Here is a 21,773-nt window from a genome sequence, read left to right as displayed (position 1 = left end):
AGATAGACTGAGAAACAAGGTGCGCAGAATAATGAACCTACACTCCGCCTTTCCCGAGCCTCTAATTGCCTCTCACCTGCTCTTACCTTCACCCCGGAGCACCTGGCTGGAGTCAAGACAGGTGACTTCTTTTTATTTTTCTAATCTCACTCGATATCTGAACAGAAAAACACCCGAGGCTCCAATTGACATGATTAGAATTATGTTCATTTACGCTCCTTTACACCTGGGCATTATCAGGGCGATTAAGCGCACCTGACAGGTATGAGAGAGAGAGAGAGAGAGAGAGAGAGAGAGAGAGAGAGAGAGAGAGAGAGAGAGGGAGTGAGAGTCAAGAAGTGAAAAAGGGAAAAGTTATGAAAAATGTGAATAGTAACTAATGACCAAAACAAAAAAAAATAAATAATGAACAAGGAAGAAAATGGAGTGAGAGAGAGAGAGAGAGAGAGAGAGAGAGAGAGAGAGAGAGAGAGAGATTCTAAGTTACAATACCTTCTACCTACACGAATCAATCCTCATAGCATGCTCCCGCCAGTTTACAGTTTCTGATGACACCTGAGCCTTACCTGACGTCACTTGCACGCGCCTCCTTCCCCTATAGAGCGAGGAAAGGGTGACTGTTCCCAGGAATCAGTTAAATCAACCACCAAGCCGTGTGTGAAAGATAGCAGATTGGGTCCCACATTTCCAGGAACACTCTCTCCTGCGCCACACCCTTACTTTTATTTTTATTTCTCCGCTAGTTTCCTTTATAGAGTTATTACCATTACGTGTTTTAGGTTATGTTTGGTTTATAAGAGGAGCTTCAGGTATGTTTTGCTTTTTTTTTATTCTTTTTGCATCATATCTGCTATTTTGTCTTTATCTTTTCTTGTTTATGATTTTTTTTTTTTTTCATTATGGCTTCTTTTTATCGTCCTTTTTTTATTCTAACCGAGGATTTCAGTAACGTTTCTTCTGTGAGCATTATCTACGATTTTTTTTTTTTTCCTCGAGTCTCCTTGATAAAGTGATTCCTTTCATTCTGGTTTTATGGTTTCTGCTTGAGATTAGATTTAAGAGAATAGTTTCAGGAATGGTTTTCTCTGGACTATATCAACCATTACTTGTTGGACTTCTTTATATAGCAATTATTTTCGTTATAGTTGCTGTTTTAATTTAGATTTATGGCTTGAAAACTCACTGGAACTTTTATTAATGCAGAAGAGAAGAATTTCCAGCAATTTTTATCAATTACTGTTATTACGAAAGCTGTTTTTATGGTAAATGGAAACCTTGCTGACTTCAAGCACTTTCCTGACGCCAGAAGGAAAGAATGTGCAACAACTTTTAGCAATTCAATTATTGTGAACTATTTCGTTACATTTACACCTTAGCGAACGAAAGAACGTGTTTGGAGTTAAGAAAAGAAGAATTTGCAACAGTTTTTAGCAATTATTCTTACTGGTAGCTTGTTTGAAGTTGAATTAACACCTTTAGGAACCTCCGATCATTTACGTGTCCATCACAGAAGAGTTTACAGTATTAAGTTATATTAATTCTATTGGGTATGACAGCTGACGAGGTAGTAGCTCTCAGGAACCAAGCTAGTGACTTCTTGGATTTTTGGCGACCTAAACATTCATAGGAGTTAGAAAAATTATCCGAAAACACTAAATCTCCTGCAGCTTTATTGGAATGCAGGAGGGAAGAGCTTCAGGTATAAGGTAATGAGCAAGAGAAGGTGTGACGGTGTGTGGGGCAAGGTGTGATGGTGTGTGACGGTGTGCTGCGGTGCTGAGTCACGAGGGTGGAGCGAGATGGAAGAGAGGGGAGGGAGTGACATGGGGAGGGAAGGGGGATGAAGGGTATAGGACATGGGTGGAGGATGGGAGGATGGGAGAATGGAATTAGGGCGGGGCGCTGTGTTCCTTCTCTTTCCTATCCTTGCCCTCACATCTCCGCCCATCACAGCCCATTCCCCGCCCACCTGCCGCCCATCCTCTCCCATCTTGATCAAGTGATGACAGACACGAATCTTTCAGTGACCAGAACCAAGACTCGAAGTAACTAACCATTATCATCATTTTTCTCTTGTATTTCCTTTGTTCTATTATTTCATTTCCTCCTTTCATTCTACCTTATTCCTATTTTCTATCCACGTTCCTCTTTTGTTCTTTATTTTCTGTTATTCCCTCCTTTGCTTGACTAGAGAGAGAGAGAGAGAGGGAGGGAGGGAGGGGAAGTGACGAATCGTGTAAGAGAAAAATGGGGTGAAGGAGTAACCGGATAAAGGGGAAACGCCTTAGTAATGGAATAAACGAGAGAAAGAGTGTGAAGAAGGAGAGGGAGACGAAAGGGTGAAATGCAAAAACTCCCTTAAGTCGAGACGAGGGTGATAAACAGAAAGAATGACGGGATTGCGAGAGAATGAAAGAAGAAAGAAAGACACAGAGAAAGGGAGGAAGATGAGGGAAGACAGAAAGAAAATGAGAAAGATGAGAGAACAAAGAATATACTGAGTGAAGGAGAGAAGGAGAAGGAAGAGAACGAGAAATAAAGGAAGGAATTTAAGAGAACAAAGAAAATATGAGAGAAGGAGATGGTAGGAAAACAAGGAAACAGTGACGGAAAGACGGAAAAGGAGTAAAATACGAAAAAATAAAACATACACAAGAGAAACGAAAAGGAAAGAAGTAGCAAGATAAGACAAAATATGAAAAATGAGAAGAAAAGAAGAATCAGAAAACGAGAGGAAAAAAGAGGTTGTGATGGTGGAGGTAGTGATGGTGGTGGTCGCGAAACCTCAGCCACTCCGCCGTAACTCTAAGCGCGCCACTAAAGTTTATGAGACCGAGGCACGATGGTGGGGAGGTCGATGCTTGCTAAGTGGCACGTGGCCCGCCTCTGAAGGGTACGGGCACAGGGCGGGCTGGGGTAGAGGAGTGATGGGGTGGTTAAGACGAGCCTCTGAATCTCCGGAGTTCCCCAAGGCTATTTTTCATTAGTAAGTGGTAATATTTTTTCAATGTTCCTCTCATTTTGTCTCATTACTCGTGTCATCACCTCGTCATCGGGCTGAGGTGCGTGTTATTGCGTGTGTGTGTGTGTGTGTGTGTGTGTGTGTGTGTGTGTGTGTGTGTGTGTGTGTGTGTGTGTGTGTGTGTGTGTGTGTGTGAATGATACATACCAGCACTGAAAGCTGTCCAGTATTTGCCTTGACTCGGTATCCTCGAGGGAGAGAGAGAGGGGGGATCAGCACTCAGCCTCGTCAGCACCACAGTTAACTCGAGCAGCGGAAGACATCGGCGATAAAGCAGGATTACGGTGAGGGAAACGCACGTCGCGCCCTGTAGGCTTGAGGGGTGACTGGGACGTGGTAATTACCCCAGTAACGAATGGTTCCCTTGCACGAGAGCAGCGACCTGGTCCGTGCCTTACTTATCTCTCGCCATCTGTCTTATCAGCGGCGCGCAGGGCGAGGCGAGGTGTCTCAAGGCGAGCATAGATCACAGGTTTCGCTCTGCTGCCCGATAAGGCGCCGGGATGAGTATTGATCAGTGGTTGCGCCGCGTCCACGAGGCAGAGCGGCCGGTAATGGATGAAGCATTAGTAACGGGGTATTGATGCAAGCGCACACAGTAATGGATAAGAAATATTAATCGTAATGGTGGAGGAAGAGAAGACAGCACGCCGCCCTGAGTGGAGGGTAACAAGTTATCGACAAGCTGTCATTACTGCCCGAGATAATGGTGATGTATATGAATACGTTTAATGCATAAATAATGTGAGTAAAGAGAATTTATGATAATGGTTCAGCCTAGAGGAGGATTGGCCTCTGACACGAAGGTGGTGTGGAGGTGTGAGGGCTCAGCACCCGCCTGACGAAGGCGCTGAAGGGACGAGGGAATATAGTACTCGTCTCAACGGTACTTCTCACTGTCTGGCTTAATGGGTCCGCTTCGTATGACTTATATTACTACTACTACTACTACTACTACTACTACTACTACTACTACTACTACTACTACTACTACTACTACTACTACCACTGCTACTGCTACTACTACTACTACTACTACTACTACTACTACTACTACTACTACTACTACTACTACTACTGCTACTACTGCTGCTACTACTACTACTACTACTACTACTACTACTACTACTACTACTACTACTACTATACTGCAATCACAATTACTCCTACTGCTACTCCTACTGCTACTGCTTTTCTTAAACTTACACACACACATAAAAAAAAAAAAAAAAGACAATATCTTACCTGCGGAAGAATATTTACCCGTGGGATAGACACCTGTTTCTCACACATCAAAGTTCAGGAAACCACTAAGTTCAAAACCACGAGTCCCTTAAGAACAGGTGAGATAAAGACCAAAATGGCGTAACACGAACTTAGCTTCACATCCCCACATTTTTGCCTGAGAATACAAAAGACCATTTGGTATGACTTCATAAATTCTTCTCTTGAGCATCAGTGTCCGCTAAGGCTTGGCTCGTCATTTATCTTGTGTGTCAGAATTCCGGGTTCGAATCCCTTCCTTGACTGGTTGGGGATCAGTCGTCTGTTGCCTACAAACCCTGGCTACTTGTATTCTGTCGGAAGGAGAATGGGAGGTGATCCTTTGCGCGTAACAGCTAGTATTGTATCATCTCTCTCTCTCTCTCTCTCTCTCTCTCTCTCTCTCTCTCTCTCTCTCTCTCTCTCTCTCTCTCTCTCTCTCACTCGAATAAATCAGTTAATCAGCCATAGCTCTGTGTAATAAACAGCGCCATAGTCACTTTCCACCATCCAACTCCTTTGTTTTCGCTCCGGAATGCATCACAACGCGGGGCAGAAAACACCGGGAAATACTGCAGTGTTCCCTTCGGCCCAGTGACCCAGCAGTGTTTTTAGCGTCGCTTCAGGAATTATTTAGCGCCCTGAGTGTTCAGTCCCTTGTTCCTCCTGCGGTGTCACTCTTTTTTATTCATCGGAACTTGAGGCTGCCTTGTAAGGTCATGTGCGATTATCGGACAGTTGCGATTTGCGTTCTTGATTTCCCCTTCCTCTTAATTTCCTTTTGGCTCTTGCATCCCCCGACGTTTTTCTTTCCGGAGTCTCGTTACATTGACTGCGTTTTTTTGTTTGACTTGCCCTTTGTCTTGTCTCGCCTTCTGTGTTTTCCTCCTCCTCCTCCTCCTCCTCCTCCTCCTCCTCCTCCTCCTCCCCCTTCTTTTCTTCTTCCTTCTCTTACTTCTCCTGCTGCCCTTCTGCTGCCTCGCTTTTCTCCCGTTCTCTCTCTCTCTCTCATACCCTCATTTTTTTTTCCTTTTCCACTGCCTCATCTCTTTCTCTTGCATTTCCTTCCTCTTACTCTTCTGCTGCTTTTCCGATTTTCCCTTTTTCCACTGCCTTTTCCTCTTCCTCTTTTCTTTTTTTTTCTTCCTCCTTCACTTTTTGGTTTACTCATATTTTCCTGCTTTTCTACTTCCCTTTTCTTTTGTGTCATATTTTTCGTCTCCCTACTTATTCCTCTATTTGTTCTGATATCTTACCTTCCCTTTTTTCTTGCTTCTCGTACTTCCCTCCTCCTCTTTCTCTCCTCTTTCATCTCCCTTCCTCCTCCTCCTCCTCCTCCTCCTCCTCCTCCTCCTCCTCCTCCTCCTCCTCCTCCTTCTCCTCCTCCTCTTCTTTCTGCACTTCCACGTATCTCTCTTGACTTTCTTTCCTCTAACATCCTCAACGTAACGTCCAATTCTCTTATCTGTTCCTCTTTCTTCTGCCTTTCTCTTATGCACGTTTGTTCTTCTTTCTCTTCTCTCCCACATACAGTTCTCATGATAAATGTAAATGAATGACATTTTAGATTTTTCCTCTCTTCTTGTTTAACCTCATCCTCTGCTCTCATCGTCCCGTTCTCTACTTTTTTCCCTCTTCGCTCTTTCGTTCATCTTATTTACCTTTAATTAGCTTTTCATCTCCGTTTGCTTTTCATTAAAGTAATCTTCCGGCGGAGCACTTTGCACCCGTGAATGAGTCAACTCCTGAACCGACTCCCCCTGACCTGACTCAAGAAGGAACACCCGATTCGTGGAAGAGATGGAGGAGAAAGCGTGCAGTATACCAAGGAAAGAATCACAGAAATAGATGGATACAAAGGAACACGAAGAGCAAGCTGGAGAAGGCGTGTTTGAGGCAAGGCAACAAATGTGAAGGAGAAAGTGAAAAGGAGACATGGAAACAGAACCAGATGAAAGATAAATCGGACGACAAAGAAACGTGGCAACAAGGAGCAAGCAACGGAGAGCATGTTTGAAGCACAGAATACAGGAAGAGTAGGAGGAGGAAATGGAGAAAGGACAAGGAGACATGACTAGATGGAGGATGAAAGGAAAGAAACAGGAACTGAAGGAGGACGCAAAGTAACACAAAGGAAAGACAAGGCAAGGAACACGAGGCAGAGAACACAGGGAAGGAACGTGGAAACCGATGGGAGATGAAACGAAAGATACGCAGAAATAAAGCAAATGATGGAAAACAAAAGGCAATGCAAAAGAAGAACTAAAGGGAGAAACAGTAAGAAATAGAGGAACTGAAACATGGAAGAACAAATAATACGAAACCAAACAACAAAAAAGGAAAAAATAACTTGAAAATATGATCAGAAAACATTAGGTCTGGTTCTCGCGTCCCTCTCAATCCAATTTTCAGGAGGTTGGCTGAGAGAAGGACAGCGGGGGAATAACACTTTGATGTGGGTTCCGCGCCTTCCCGCCCTGCCCTACTCCCTCATACTGATTAATCGGATTTGTAGCATACATACACCGCTCATGGGTCGCGGGAAGCAAGAGGAAGGCGGGACGCTACGAGGGAGTGAAGTGGAAAGGGGAAAGACAAAAGAAAGTGGTTTGCAAGACATGTGTAGGAGACATAAGAGAGAGAGAGAGAGAGAGAGAGAGAGAGAGAGAGAGAGAGAGAGAGAGAGAGAGAGAGAGAGAGACTTTTTGGTAAGGGAAAAATTGCATAACATTTTTTTCTTTTACGAAGGTTATTTTGCACCAGAAATTTTAGCTCATCTTGTTAAGTTGAGGTTTTCCATTCTGTATTACATGCTCACGTTTTCTCTCCTGTTTTCTTTTTCATGGACATTTTTTTCCTCTTTCAAGGACAAGCTATTTTATTTTGAATTACATTTATCTCATTTATTTTATTAAATATTTTTTCTTTTCTTTCCAGGTAAGTGTGAGACTGCCTTGATGACCAGCTGGGTGAAGGATAAGTACTCTCTCTCTCTCTCTCTCTCTCTCTCTCTCTCTCTCTCTCTCTCTCTCTCTCTCTCTCTCTCTCTCTCTCTCTCTCTCTCTCTCTCTCTCTCTCTCTCTCTCTCTCTCTCTCTCTCTCGTGTCGTTTTAATTACCCATCGTCGTGCATTTTTCCTCCACCAAACCAGCAAGTCACTGTCGGTAATATCATCTTTGTCCCTTCTCATTCTTTCTGTTGTGTGTGCATGTGCTTCTCTCTCTCTCTCTCTCTCTCTCTCTCTCTCTCTCTCTCTCTCTCTCTCTCTCTCTCTCTCTCTCTCTCTGCTTCTTAACGTTCTTTTCATCATCATCATTCTCTTCTTCATTGTCCATCGGCTGTTTGTGTCCTTGCTTACGTGCTCACCCTCTTCCTCCTCCTCCTCCTCCTCCTCCTCCTCCTCCTCCTCCTTATATAAGAGACAAGGACCAGAAGACCACATTTGTGAGTCTGGACCGCTTGTCTTCCTCCATTCATTGCACTAGTATAGACCAAGATTCCTTCCTCCCCCCTCCTCCTCCTCCTCCTCCTCCTCCTCCTCCTCCTCCTCTTCTCGTCTGTCACCCTGTCTTCCTCGCAGTAAAGACGAGTAAAATGGAGGCGGCCACTCAAGCAGGTAACATCACTATTGGTTTGTATGCTATAGTACTACTACTACTACTACTACTACTACTACTACTACTACTACTACTTCTACTACTTCTACTACTACTACTACTACTACTACTACTACTACTACTACTACTACTACTACTACTACTACTACTACTACTACTACTACTACTACTACTACTACTACTACTACTACTGCTGCTGCTGCTGCTAGTACTACTGTTGTCTTTTTTATATTTCTTTTTTTTCCTTTTTGTGACTTATTTATGCCTCCACCTCATATCATTCCATTCTCTCTCTCTCTCTCTCTCTCTCTCTCTCTCTCTCTCTCTCTCTCTCTCTCTCTCTCTCTCTCTCTCTCTCTCTCTCTCTCTCTCTCTCTCTCTCTCTCTCACACACACACACACACACACTCGCTGTCTTTATGTTGTTTTTGTGTCTAGTGTCTACCTCTCTCCCTCCATCCCTCCCTTTTCTCCCTCCCTTCTCCTTGCCTCATTGCTCCTTCCTTCCCTTTTCCCTCCCTGTCCATATCTCTCTGCCTCCACCCTCCTCTTTCCTTCCCTCCCTCAATATTTTCCTCCCTCCATCTCTCTCTTCTCTCCCTCTGGTGGCGTCTGGGTTTGGAGGAAGTGACCACCCCCAGACTATTCTTCTCGTGTTTGGAACGTGGCAAGTTGTTTTGTTGTGTTAAATGTTTGTCTTTGTGTGTTTATTTGTTGGTGTCTCACTTGTCTCCTCTTATGGATTGTTTGGGTTTTGTTTTGTTCATTTGTTCTTGTTGCTAATGTTCGTGGTGGTGTTTTGTTTGCTTTCTGTGTTTGTTTGTTTAGTTTTTTTCTTGTTACTATTCCTTGTTGCTTTTATATTCATCGATTTTCTTTTCTTTTTCTTCGTTTTTTTCTCTTACTGATGTTTTTTTTTTCTTTATTTGTTTTTATTGCTAATGTTTGTGATGTTTTCTTTGTTTTCTGTGTTTTTTTTTGGGTTTAGTCTTTTTCTTCTTATTATTATTCGTGTTTTTTTTTCTCTTGCTGACGTTTTTCCTTTTTTATTTGTTTTGATTGCTAATGTTCGTGATGTTGTTGTGTTCTTTGCTTTCTGTGTTTATTTGCTTATTCTTTTTTTTCTTATTATTATTCGTAACTTCTATATTCATTCATTTTATTTTCTTTCTTCTTCATATTCTTTTTTTTTTTTTCTTCTTTTGCGTTAGTTTACGGTCTTTAATTCACTGAACTTTATGATATCCACTTTATATTATATTTTTAAAAGCTACTCTTATCAAATCTATCTATTCGCACCTGCTTTATTTCCATCTCTTTCTTTGCTATCTTTAATTCTTCGCCTTTCATATTTTATCGTCTCTTTTGCATTTTCTTAAACTAACTCTTATCACATCCATCTATTCCTACTTGCTTCACTTCTTTTTACTCTTTCCTTATCTCATTTCCATATATCATCATCTATTTTGCATTGTGTTCTCATTTTGCTATGTCTATTCTCTGCTTTATTTCGTTTTTGCTGTCTCCTTATCTATAATTCCTCATTTCCATATATTATCTATTTTTCATTTATTTCTTATCCCCGCATTTAATCGTCCGTGTCCTTATTCTTACCCTCTGACGCTTCTTAATAATGTTTTCTTATTCTCCTCTCCTAATTGTTCATTAATTTGGCATCATATAATCCCATAACTGTCGCTTGTGAATTTAATCTGCACGGAAAACTAAATTGCAATCGTCTATAATATGCAGATTACGAATGTCTCTCTCTCTCTCTCTCTCTCTCTCTCTCTCTCTCTCTCTCTCTCTCTCTCTCTCTCTCTCTCTCTCTCTCTCTCTCTCTAGCCACGCCCTTTACTGTTGTCTTGTCTTGCTAGTTGGCACCCCACCTTGTTTCTCTCTCTCTCTCTCTCTCTCTCTCTCTCTCTCTCTCTCTCTCTCTCTCTCTCTCTCTCTCTCTCTCTCTCTCTCTCTCTCTCTCTCTCTCTCTCTCTCTCTCTCTCTCTCTCTCTCTCATTTTCATTATTATTCTTTGTCCTTTCATTTATTTTTTTTCTGTAATTGTGTCTCATCTGTTTTCTTACCTACACACACACACACACACACACACACACACACACACACACACACACACACACACACACACACACGTAAATTACAACACCCCAAATAAGCACAACAATAAGGAAAAAAAAAACAAATATATACAACAACTAACCTCACTTGGGTATAGATATTCGTACCCAGATTCTTTCGCCTTGAAGGATTTTTATTGAGAGAGAGAGAGAGAGAGAGAGAGAGAGAGAGAGAGAGAGAGAGAGAGAGAGAATTTTCAAAAGTGTTTCATGGTTCTAGTGATAGTTTAACAAATTATCTGAATCATCCATTTGAAAAAGTCTATTAAAACGTAATTAATCTTCGCTCTAGCCTTTGATATTGTTTGAGAACCGAGTAATTATCTGTACGGGCTTTGTAAACGTTCTGAAACAAGACTAGTAATCGTTTCAGCCTCTCAAAAACAAATAAACCCAACATATTATTTCTGTTGCCTTTGAAAACGTTATACAACCACGACTTATCCATATTACCTTTGTAAACATATTGATAATTGAATAATCTCTATAAGCATAACGAAACCACATTAAACCCGAGTTATGGTTATAGTGGCTTTAAAAAACATAAAAACTCGACTGTTCATATCTCCGGAAACACAAAACTGACCTAATTATCTCAACTGCCTCTAAAAATAATGTTTATGGGAGAACAAAGCGATTCAAAGGACTTTCTGAGATACCAAGTCCATCACGTCGTTGGAAGTGGGTTAACAAGAGCCGCTACTGTAGTTTACCTTCCCTCCTCTCATCCCGCCGCTGTTCACGAGCAGAATGGGAGAAAGAGAGAACATAGGGGTCTAATTTGCATACTTTTACGGCTCGCTTAACATGTGGGTGCTCCTTCCCTCCCTCTTCCTCTTTTTTGTGGTGTGTGTGTGTGTGTGTGTGTGTGTGTGTGTGTGTGTGTGTGTGTGTGTGTGTGTGTGTGTGTGTGTGTGTGTGTGTTTGGTGTGAGTATTTCTTTTTTGTGTTTTCTTTTCTCCTTTCCTTTTTTCCTTCCGTTTTGTTTACTTGTTTGTTTTGCTGTTTATTTAATACTTTTTGTTGTCTCCAGTGCTTTTTCTTGTTTCTATTACGTGTTTTCTCTCCTTCCTTTTATCTCCCATTTTATTCATTTATTAATTCATTTGTTTATATATAATGTAATAAACAATTTTAACTATATTTGAACTCATCCTTCCCTCTCCCTCTTTCAAACACGTCAGAAACATGTCACTGATCAACACCTCCCACAAGGCAGCGTCTCCCTACTACATACCTGGCTCTTATTAACACACCTGTCCGTTTGCCCAGGTATTCATGGCATTCACTCCTAAAACAATAGACAGGTGGACACACTGAAGCGGCGTCCGGCGATCAGAGGATAGATTGACAGGGCGGATCAGGCAGGTAGCGTTGTGTAGCCTTTGTGAGAATAGAAATGTGTGAAGGAGCGCAGGTATATGATAGAATTGTACCTGATTTATTAGTGGCTTGTAAAACTAAGGTTGTGTTAGTGTGGGAGTAAATATATGGTTGAGTAAATGACTTTATTTTCATGGTCTGTGTTTTTTTAGGGTGATTTTTGTGAAGTACAGTTGTGTTTTGTATGCTTTAGTTTTATTAATATTTGTTTGTCGTGTTTCAGTTCATTTTGGTTTGTTTGGTAAGGTAAAGGTGAAGTTTTATTATGTTTAGCTTTATTTTATGTTTAGTTACACGTTCCTCTGCTATTCATTAAGTTATAAGGTAAAGATTTTGTTTGTATTAACTTTAGATACATACACACACCATTCTCTCTCTCTCTCTCTCTCTCTCTCTCTCTCTCTCTCTCTCTCTCTCTCTCTCTCTCTCTCTCTCTCTCTCTCTCTCTCTCTCTCTCCATCATTCTCTCATTCCTCAAACAAATCGAACTTAAAATATGCAGGTCTTGGGTATCTCTCTGCACCTTATTCGTCCGCCCTTTGTGTGTTTACAGACGCGTGTTGCCCAAACTTAAACCCAATACTCGGAAAACATTTAAACTATCACTGCTTCAAGTGTTTCCCGAAGAGATATCGAGGAGGAGTCTCATCACCTGTATTTTTTTCTCCCTCACCTGAGATTTTAAGCGTCATCCTGGACCAGCCTAAACTCACCTGACGTAAATCTATTCGTAAGGTGCATCGTAAATTTCTGTATAACTTTTCGGAATTTAGTAATGGAGGTTCTTGTGTATGTGTGTGCGTGTGTGTACGTTAAATTCGCTCTTACGGATGTGTGTTGTAAGGGTGGGTATCGCTTTTTCTTGGTTATTTTCATTATGTCCCTTTTATCCCTTCATCGCCCCCAAGTTCCCGTCCCGTCCTTGTCTTTCCGTAAGTTGATTCGCGTGTTCGGTTTAGTAAAAGTTGGCGATGATACATTTTTGTTCCCAGCGAGATTTTCTTTTATTGCTGCGTGTGTTCGTTTGTCATATCTGGATCTGGTTCTCGCTCACTTTTTTGCATACTCCTCTTAACCTTTGCTTTGATCAATCTTCCTCCCTCCTTCCCTCCTCTCTCCCTCCTTCCCTCCGTCCCTCCCTCATGTCGCTCTTCCATCGCTCACTCTAAGGTTTGAGTTTATCATTCCACTTACGTCTGTGCTCCACCTCGCCTCACGCCTCACTCCACCCACTCTCATCCACCTCGCAGCATCCTCTTGAGGAAACACTCCCTTCTTATCCACCCACTCAAGAAAACGGGTATGTGGATTAGAAGCTTAAGCGATTGATATTTGCATTCCAGTTTTTTTATCCACTCTCAATATCTACAAGGTAAGGCGGATATGTGGGTCATGTCCCTCTATTGGTAACAAATTCTTAGTATCCACTTGGAAATATATATATACGTGGATTGAAGGAGACATTCTTTATCCTAATCCACATTCCTTATTCCGCTTTTCTTTGCGTATGTAATCGAAACAATGAAATAATGATAATGGTAATAATGATAATAATAATAATAATAATAATAATAATAGTAATAATGATAATGATAATAATAGTGATAATAATAATAACAATAAAAATACCATTCTTTATCAAGGTTATAATTTCTTTAACATGCTCCTTCTCGCTCGATCTTCCTCCTCCTCCTCCTCCTCCTCCTCCTCCTCCTCCTCTTCCTCCTCCTCCTCCCACACCATCACTCACACACTTAAGTACAAGGTGTGGCTCGGTTCTCCTCAGTGTGACGAGCTTTTCTGACCTCCACTCTGCACTCTGTATTCAGAAATGAGGAGGAGCAGAAGGAAGAGGAGGAGGAGGAGGAGATTGGTAAGGAAGGGAGGGAAAGGCAATGTCTGATCTCCCTCTAACTTTTGCACTCCTCCTCCTCCTCCTCCTCCTCCTCCTTTAGTCATCCATCTCCATACTTATTCACGGTAGGGAAATATATTAACGATAGATATATCTTCTCCTCCTTTTCCTCCTCCTCCTCCTCCTCCTCCTCCTCCTCCTCCTCCTCACGTTTGTTCCTCCTCCATCTCCTCCTCTCCCTCCCACTTTATCTCTCCCTTCCATCACTGCAAACTAGGTAATTGATAAAAAGCCTTAAAAATAGGGAGGGAAGTGATGGACATAGGAAATATGGCCTGGGTTCCTCTCCCTTCCTCCCTCCTCTCCCTCTCCCTTCTCTCCTTCATTCTCTCCTCTCCCTCCCATAATCTATCAGACCTCAGAATTATAGTCTGACCCTGGCTCTCTCTCTCTCTCTCTCTCTCTCTCTCTCTCTCTCTCTCTCTCTCTCTCTCTCTCTCTCTCTCTCTCTCTCTCTCTCTCTCTCTCTCTCTCTCTCTCTCTCTCTCTCATCTGATTAGCTTTACCTGTTCTATGCATGGCAGGTGATAGCTAGAGGGGGACTTATGTAAGGGTAAAGAGAGGGAAAGACTGCTATAAAGGGAAGAAAAGAAAGGGGAAGAGTAAAGAGAGGAAAATAGGAAAGAAAGGAAGTATATGAAGGAATGAAAGACAAATATTGGATAGTGAGTAATTTAGGATTCTTTTTATTGGATTTGAAGGTGAATGGAGAGAGAGAGAGAGAGAGAGAGAGAGAGAGAGAGAGAGAGAGAGAGAGAGAGAGAGAGAGAGAGAGAGAGAGAGAGAGAGAGAGAGAGAGAGATCAAGTAAAAAGTTTTGAAGTGAATGTAAAAATCAGACACACACACACACACACACACACACACACACACGCACAATATTAACCTTCAATTAACGAGAGGGACCAGCAGCGCGGGTCGTTATGTCGATATCTAGACAGCCACCAAAATACTGAAGTTGTCAACACGCAGCGAAATTAATTCATTCTCCCTATTGTTCTGGTAGATAACTTTTGACAGCCTGTGTAATTCACCACGGTCGTCTGCTGGTCACCCAGCCAGTCATCCTCATTACGAAGCGAGCTCAGAGCTCAGAGACCGATCTTCGAGCAGGACTGAGACCACAACACACACTCCACACACTGGGAAAGCGAGGCCACAACCCCTCGAGTTACATCCCGTACCTATTTTACTGCTAGGTGAACAGGGGCTACACATTAAGACCCTTGCCCATTTGCCTCACCGCCCCCGAGACTCGAACCCGGACCCTCTCGATTGTGAGTTGAGCGTGCTAACCACTACTTTACGAGGTGTATGTGTGTGTGTGAGAGAGAGAGAGAGAGAGAGAGAGAGAGAGAGAGAGAGAGAGAGAGAGAGAGAGAGAGAGAGAGCCTGCCTTCATTCTTATTCACTTTGATTCATGTATTCGCTTTTTCATTCAGATCTCCACGGATTTACCAAAATTGAAAAAAGCTTAAAGGGAAAATTGAAAATGATGCAGTTATGATAGAAATTTCTGTTATCCTTTTTATTCATCATTTTTCTTTTATTTTTTTCCCTTCCTCTGTATATTCCAATAGTTCGCCTGCACATTTCACTTTCCTTCACTTGCTTTTATAGAACATGAAAAACGGAACCTACACACACACACACACACACACACACACACACACACACACACACACACACACACACACACACACACACACACACACACACACACACACAGACAAATATTCCCACATCTGCATAATCTCGTTGCGTTGTAAATACAAGTATCAGACCCGTGTGATGTTCCTGCCTCAGCAATAAAGGTGCCTCCAGTTTTCTTTGCTGCTGTCCAAACTGTTGTGGTGATGACGGTGGTTGCAATGGTGATGGTGGTGATGGTAGTGCTGGTGGTGGAGTGGTATTGCCATTTACAACTGTGGAATACGTTCTGTGGTAAATGTCACACACACACACACACACACACACACACACACACACACACACACACACACACACACACACACACACACACACACACACACACACGTCATGACACTGTTTGGTGAAATAAATTGTGAAATTTTATGCATGTTTAAGTAGATTAGTTTTCCATTTTTCTCTTTTTTATCTATACAAATATAACAACCTTTTTTTATTTATCAGGTTCATTAGTATTAGTATTGGTTGTAGTAGTTATAATAGAAATAGTAGTAATAGTTTCGGTGGTGGTGGTGGTAGTAGTGATAGAAAGAAGAGGAATTTATAAGATAGTAAATAATTTTCGTGTTGTTTTTCTTCGTTTCTTTAAGATGAGCGTGTAGTCCTAAAGTTATTATCAGGAAGGTGTAGGATTGATGCCTCGCACCTGCCAGCCACACCTGAGGCAGACGGCGGCAGGTGTGGGAGAAAATGAGGCTTGAATAGAATGCAAATACTTCACCGAGGAGGAGGAGAAGGAAGACGAATATGTATGCAAAAAAATCAACTTTATACCAAAATTTTGAGGGATGTAATAGATAGATAGATTAGTAGATAGTGACAGATAGCCTCGACCACCTTTTTCTTTTCCTTTTTCTCCTTCAAATGACGTTAATGTGACAGCCTTGACATCCGAATACTTTCCACAAATTAGAGAGTATTTTTTTTCCTTTTTTTAGTGACGCTTCAGATTTTTCGTTCCGCCGCTCGAGCAGGAAATGTAAAGTTATGCAAAACGAGACGGGAAATTCGTAGTGGACGGGCGAGATGAAATAATTGGTTGTTTGGTGAAGGTTGTCTTTCATGGGCGAGAGAACAGTGTGTGTGTGTGTGTGTGTGTTGTTGGGTGGATGGATGAGTGAATTCATTGTTTTAATTTATGTTTTCCTCTTATTATTTTTTTTTATTGTTATTGTTATTCTTTTTTCTTTTCTACTTTTACTATTGTTACTACATACATACATACATACGGTAACTCTGACGTTTTTTTTTTTTACTTGTATTATTCCGGCATTATCATCATCAGTATCATCGTCATCATCATAGTCATTAAAGGAAGTACATAAGAAAATGTCCGTAGTTTTTTTTTATCAGTAGCGTAGGGTAAAAAAAAACTATTATTTTCTCTCGTTCTTCTCTATCTCGTCATCGGTAATCTAAAATTTCACTCGGAGCAAAAATTATTTAATGATATGAATGTGGAAAGAATTTTTCTCCACTCTTTATTTTTCTAATCCCTTTTTTATTCCATTTATTTAGATTTCTACTGATTAATAAAATATCCGCTTTCCATTCATAATATATGTGTTATTTATTAATATTTCTTAACATCTACGTGTATATTTTTATTCATTCTCTGCGTTTTGACTTGAATGAAAACATAAAGTATCGTGTATTAATTATTTATATACTCGCATCCCGTCCATCTTTTCACCTGTCTCATTATAACTCACCTGGTTACCTGAGAATTAATGCGGCGCACCTGTAATGATCTATAGCAGTTTTACATTAATAATTCATGACGTCTTCCTTTTATACTCCCATTTAAGCTTGGAAAAACCACAAGCTGTCATGTTATAGTGTTGCTTCTCATATTTATTAGTGTGTTATATCTTTCCTTTATCGATCAAGCTTCACCGATTGATTCACTTATCTTCGTTGGTTTTACTTCGTCTCTCCTAATTTTTCGCTCATAACTTACTGGAAAACGTGAGATTAGTGTGTTTTCATCATTACTATTGTTTATCAGCAATGTTTCTATTCACTATGTTTATCTTTCTTTGTTTTCAGTTCTCTCTCTGTTTTTATTTCTTATTATTTCATTTCTTTCTAATTTTCCTACCCCAAGCAGACAAAAATAACAATCTCCTCCACCTCTGCCTAACATTCATTTCTTCCATTTCTCCAGTAGAGCCTCGTTTTTTCCTTGTGACTCACTAATTATTCTTACATCCTTCCTACTTATCAATTTTCATAACCCGAATAGACAAAAAATTCCACCCACCGTCACTAACACTAAATATTCATCTGTGCCACGTTTCTTCCCATGACTCACTAATTATCCTTATATTATTCCTACATCCTAATTTTCATAACCTGACAGGCTGAAAAAATAAATTCCAGCCACCGCCAACCTTACCTAACATTCATCTGTGGTATTTCTCTATCTGACTTTGTACTTCCCGTTTATCTCATTGTGGGAAGGACGTGGCGAGCTTAGTGCAGGCAAGCCCCGGGATGGCGTACCAGGAAGGAAGCCCCGAGTGTGGAGGGCGAAGGGAAGGCCATTAACTCTCGGATTATGTCTCCATTTATCGTAATTATCTTCCTTTTCTCCCTCCGTACTTCAGATGTGCCAGCTTAGCGCATCACTTTGCCGGGTAACGAATGGGCAAGAGAGGGAGAGAGAGAGAGAGAGAGAGAGAGAGAGAGAGAGAGAGAGAGAGAGAGAGAGAGAGAGAGAGAGAGAGAGAGAGAGAGAGAGAGTCAGAACACATACCATTATAATCAATTCAGTATATAAAGAGAAAAAGAGTGAAATAAGGAATAGGTGTTAATGGAATAATAAATAATAAAATGTAATGTAATACTGAAAAAGAATTGATGAAATAAGTAGTAATTGGAAATAGATTGTGTTACGAAAATCAATTGAAAAAAACATATAAATAAAAAGGGAGTGAATTCTAGTGACAGGATTAAAAAGAATATTGGTGAAGGAAAAATGCCACGAAATTATGATAGAAGAGAGCACACGCAGGAGAGACGAGTGACTGAGGTGAAGAGTGTAAGCCAGCGACTAAATAAAAACTAAATAAATAAATGGCTACATCCGTGAGCTGAAAAGGGAGAATAATTCAATCACGTGACCTTTGAGTGGAATTAACTGCAAAGAATCAAAGGAATCAGAGAAATGAAAATAAAATAAATTGAAAAAAAATTAAAAAATAAAAACCAGGAAAGGATTATAAAAAATGCAAGAAAATTTTGTTAACAGAAAACAGAAAACAAGATTAAAGAAAAAGAGAAAAAAGATATGAAACAAACCCAAAAGAAAAAAAAATACGAAACAACACTAGATAAGATAAGACTCAAAAAGATAAAACTCAAAATTAATCTCAATAAAACATCAAATTAGACGAGACTGAAATGGGATCACTAAAACTAACATTAATAAAGGAAAAGGTTCAGAATCCATTATTTGCTCTTTCTCAGGCCACATTGACCCTCATGTTGCTTGTACTGTTGTTATTTTGCAGGTTGTGGTGGTGGTGGTAGTGTTTTTTTTGTTTTTTCATGTTCTCTCTCTCTCTCTCTCTCTCTCTCTCTCTCTCTCTCTCTCTCTCTCTCTCTCTCTCTCTCTCTCTCTCTCTCTCTCTCTCTCTCTCTCTCTCTCTCTCTCTCTCTCTCTCTCTCTCTCTCTCTTCAATGTTGCATGTTATCGTCATTGTGCCCTGTATATTTATCACAACCTGCTTCTCTCCCCTTGTTTAGTCTGTCATTCGTCTCTCCTATTTTTTATCACATTTATTATATATTTAGTCGAATTGTTTTAACTTTGCTTTAAACTTATTGTTGTTTTTTTCTCCCTTTTATTTTTCTCTTTTATCTTTTTCTTTTATCTTTCTTCTTTATATATTTCAGCTTTTTTGTGTGATTTTCTTTTATTCGTCTCTTTTGCACTTTTTTTATTTTTTTTTTCTTTACGTTTCGTGTTTAATTTTCATTTTCGTATTATTTGTCTTGATTTTTTTTTATTTTTTAGCCATTTTTATTTCTTAATTTGTTCATTCTCGTTTTTTTTTTTTTTGTTGCTTCTGACTTCTTTTATTTTATTTCTTGCTTCTTTCATTCCTCTGTACATGTATTTCTCTTTTCTTTCCTTCCTTCTTTCCCTCCCCTTCCCTTCCCTTCCCTCTCTTCCTCCCTCCCTCCTTCATTTCCTCATTTCTTATTCCCTATGGAAGAGAAGGTCAGCGACTTATCTCTTTTACCTCCCCCATCTCCTCCTCCTCCTCCTCCTCCTCCTCCTCCTCCTCCTCCTCCTCCTCCTTTCCATAGTCTTTTCTTCATTCTTTTTCATTTCTTATAAGTATCATCATTTATTCCCACCTTATTTAATTCCTTGTTCTTCATCTTACGCGCTTACTCCTTCCTTTTTTTTTTTATTCTTCCGTCCTATTTTCTTTATCATCTTTCGTTTTTCCTCCCATTCTCATCTTTTTTTTTATCTCTGTCTTCTTTCTATCCTTTCTTTTTTTCCTCAAGTTCCTTATCTGTGCACATCTTCCTTCCTATCCTTCCAATCCCTTATCATGCTTTCTTATCCTTATTCTCTTCTTTGCATTTTACTTTTCATCTTTCTATTTCCCTCCTCATCCAACTCCAAATCTTCACATCATCCTCATCCCTATCTGTGTCCTATTCGTTCGCCTCTCATCCATCCTCTTCCTCTTCCTCGTCTTCCTCTTCTTCCTCTTCTTCCTATCTTCCTCCTCTCACTTTCCCAAAGGACTAGGGCTGAAATTAATGCTACAGAGGACCTTGGGACCAACTATTACCCTTGGTCTGTGGTCTATAGCGCACTGGGACCATTATCTCCCATACTCTCCTCCTCTTACTCTCCTTCATTCCCTCTCCCTCTCTCTCTCTCTCTCTCTCTCTCTCTCTCTCTCTCTCTCTCTCTCTCTCTCTCTCTCCATTCCCTTCACGTAAAGTCGTTTTTGTCCATTTTATTAAGTTCTTATCGTCCTTTTGTCTGTCTGTGTGTCTTGCTGGTCTTTTTCTTTTTTTTTTTTTTTATTGGTGTTTCTTTCTGTTTTAGTTTTGTTAATTTTTGTTGACTATTTTTTCTATTTGTTTGTGAATAATTTTTTTCTAATCCTATTATTGTTGTGTGTGTATATATATTTCTCTCTCTCTTTCTCTCTCTCTCTCTCTCTCTCTCTCTCTCTCTCTCTCTCTCTCTCTCTCTCTCTCTCTCTCTCTCTCTCTCTCTCTCTCTCTCTCTCTCTCTCTCTCTCTCTCTCGTCTTCTATTATTCATTTTCTCTCTACCAGACTTTTACATAACTTTGTGTAAGAGGAAGCAAAGAAAATTCCCACTGTGTATATTGACGGTCTCTCATTGACTCTGTGGTTTAAATCTGCAGCCCTCCTGTCCACATATTTGGCTGTTTATCTGTCCGCCTGTGGGTCTGTCTGTCTGTCTGTCTGTGTGTCTGTGTGTATGGTATCTTTATCTCTTTCTCTGTCTCTGTGTTTGTCTGTATTTTGTTCTCTTCTGTTTTTTTTTTTCTTTTCTTTTTTTGTTTGTAGTTATTCATGTTTTGTCTACTTGTGTGTACTATGTATGTATTTATGTGTTTCTCTCTCTCTCTCTCTCTCTCTCTCTCTCTCTCTCTCTCTCTCTCTCTCTCTCTCTCTCTCTCTCTCTCTCTCTCTCTCTCTCTCTCTCTCTCTCTCTCTCTCTCTCTCTCTCTCTCTCTCTCTCTCTCTTACACACACACACACACACACACACACTCACTTTGTTTTATTGGCATCACTCATCGTTATACATTTATACATATAGAACATATGTCCCTTTGGTCACTAAATAAAATTGCAGTAGCACAGTGGAAATAGTTTTACCATTATTATTAAATTTCCTGTTTGTTTATTTCCACCTGTGCTACAAGGATTCGTTTTTTTTTTTCTCTCTCTTTCTCTCTTTTTTTCACTCTTTTATTTTTATTTTTTTCGAAGTGCAATTTAGAACGTAGCGTGAATTCGTAACTGTACGTAAGCGAATGTGATTTGTATGTAAATAATTAACACCAGGCGCTTCAGGTGTGCATTTACCTCCGTGTATAATGAAATCAGTGCCTTTAAATATATACAGGTGAGTGTAGCACCGGTTGTCATTATGGAGCTGTTATAGAACCTGGCTTAAAAAGATAAATGATATGTTGTGTGTGTTTTTATACATATACGTGGGAGTGTATGGCAGGTTGCTGTTATGGAATTATTATGGGACTGAACATTAAAGATAGGTAGTGTGTTGTGTGTGGCTTTGTGCACATGAAAGGTGAATTTTGGAAAAGGAATGACCGTGGAATTACTGTGTGACCAAACTTAAAAGACTGTTATGCTGTGTGTACTCTTAAGCAGGCAAGTGCAGGGCAAGAATGTAAATAAGAAGTAATTTAGGACAAAGGCAAAGAATCCCATGCAGTTAAATAGAAAGCAAAATAATTAAGTAAGTAAGTAAAGGTTTATTGCGTATTGAAGTATAGATACCTTTGAAAACAGACAAACAATTACTGAAAATGGTATAGACTGTCCACTGAGGATCCTGCTGTTGCTAAAGGTGATACCCTCGTTTCTTTTAAGTCAGCGCAACAGAAGCAGAATATTCGATTTATCTAGTGAACAGAGTAGAGATTCTGGTTAACTAATGCATAACTAAGGCAAACAGGATACAGATAATAGG

The 21,773-nt window shown here is 40.3% G+C and overlaps 1 protein-coding gene across 1 annotated transcript in view; it reads left to right on the top strand.

Moving 5' to 3' along the window:
• Window positions 1-21,773, top strand: part of LOC123510640 (adhesion G protein-coupled receptor L3-like) — a 450,842-nt gene that overhangs the window by 313,683 nt on the left and 115,386 nt on the right.

Source organism: Portunus trituberculatus, chromosome 29 (genome assembly GCF_017591435.1).
Source record: "Portunus trituberculatus isolate SZX2019 chromosome 29, ASM1759143v1, whole genome shotgun sequence".
Taxonomy (NCBI): domain Eukaryota; kingdom Metazoa; phylum Arthropoda; class Malacostraca; order Decapoda; family Portunidae; genus Portunus; species Portunus trituberculatus.
Note: the sequence above shows the minus strand (reverse complement) of the source record. Positions and strands in the feature narration are given on the sequence as shown.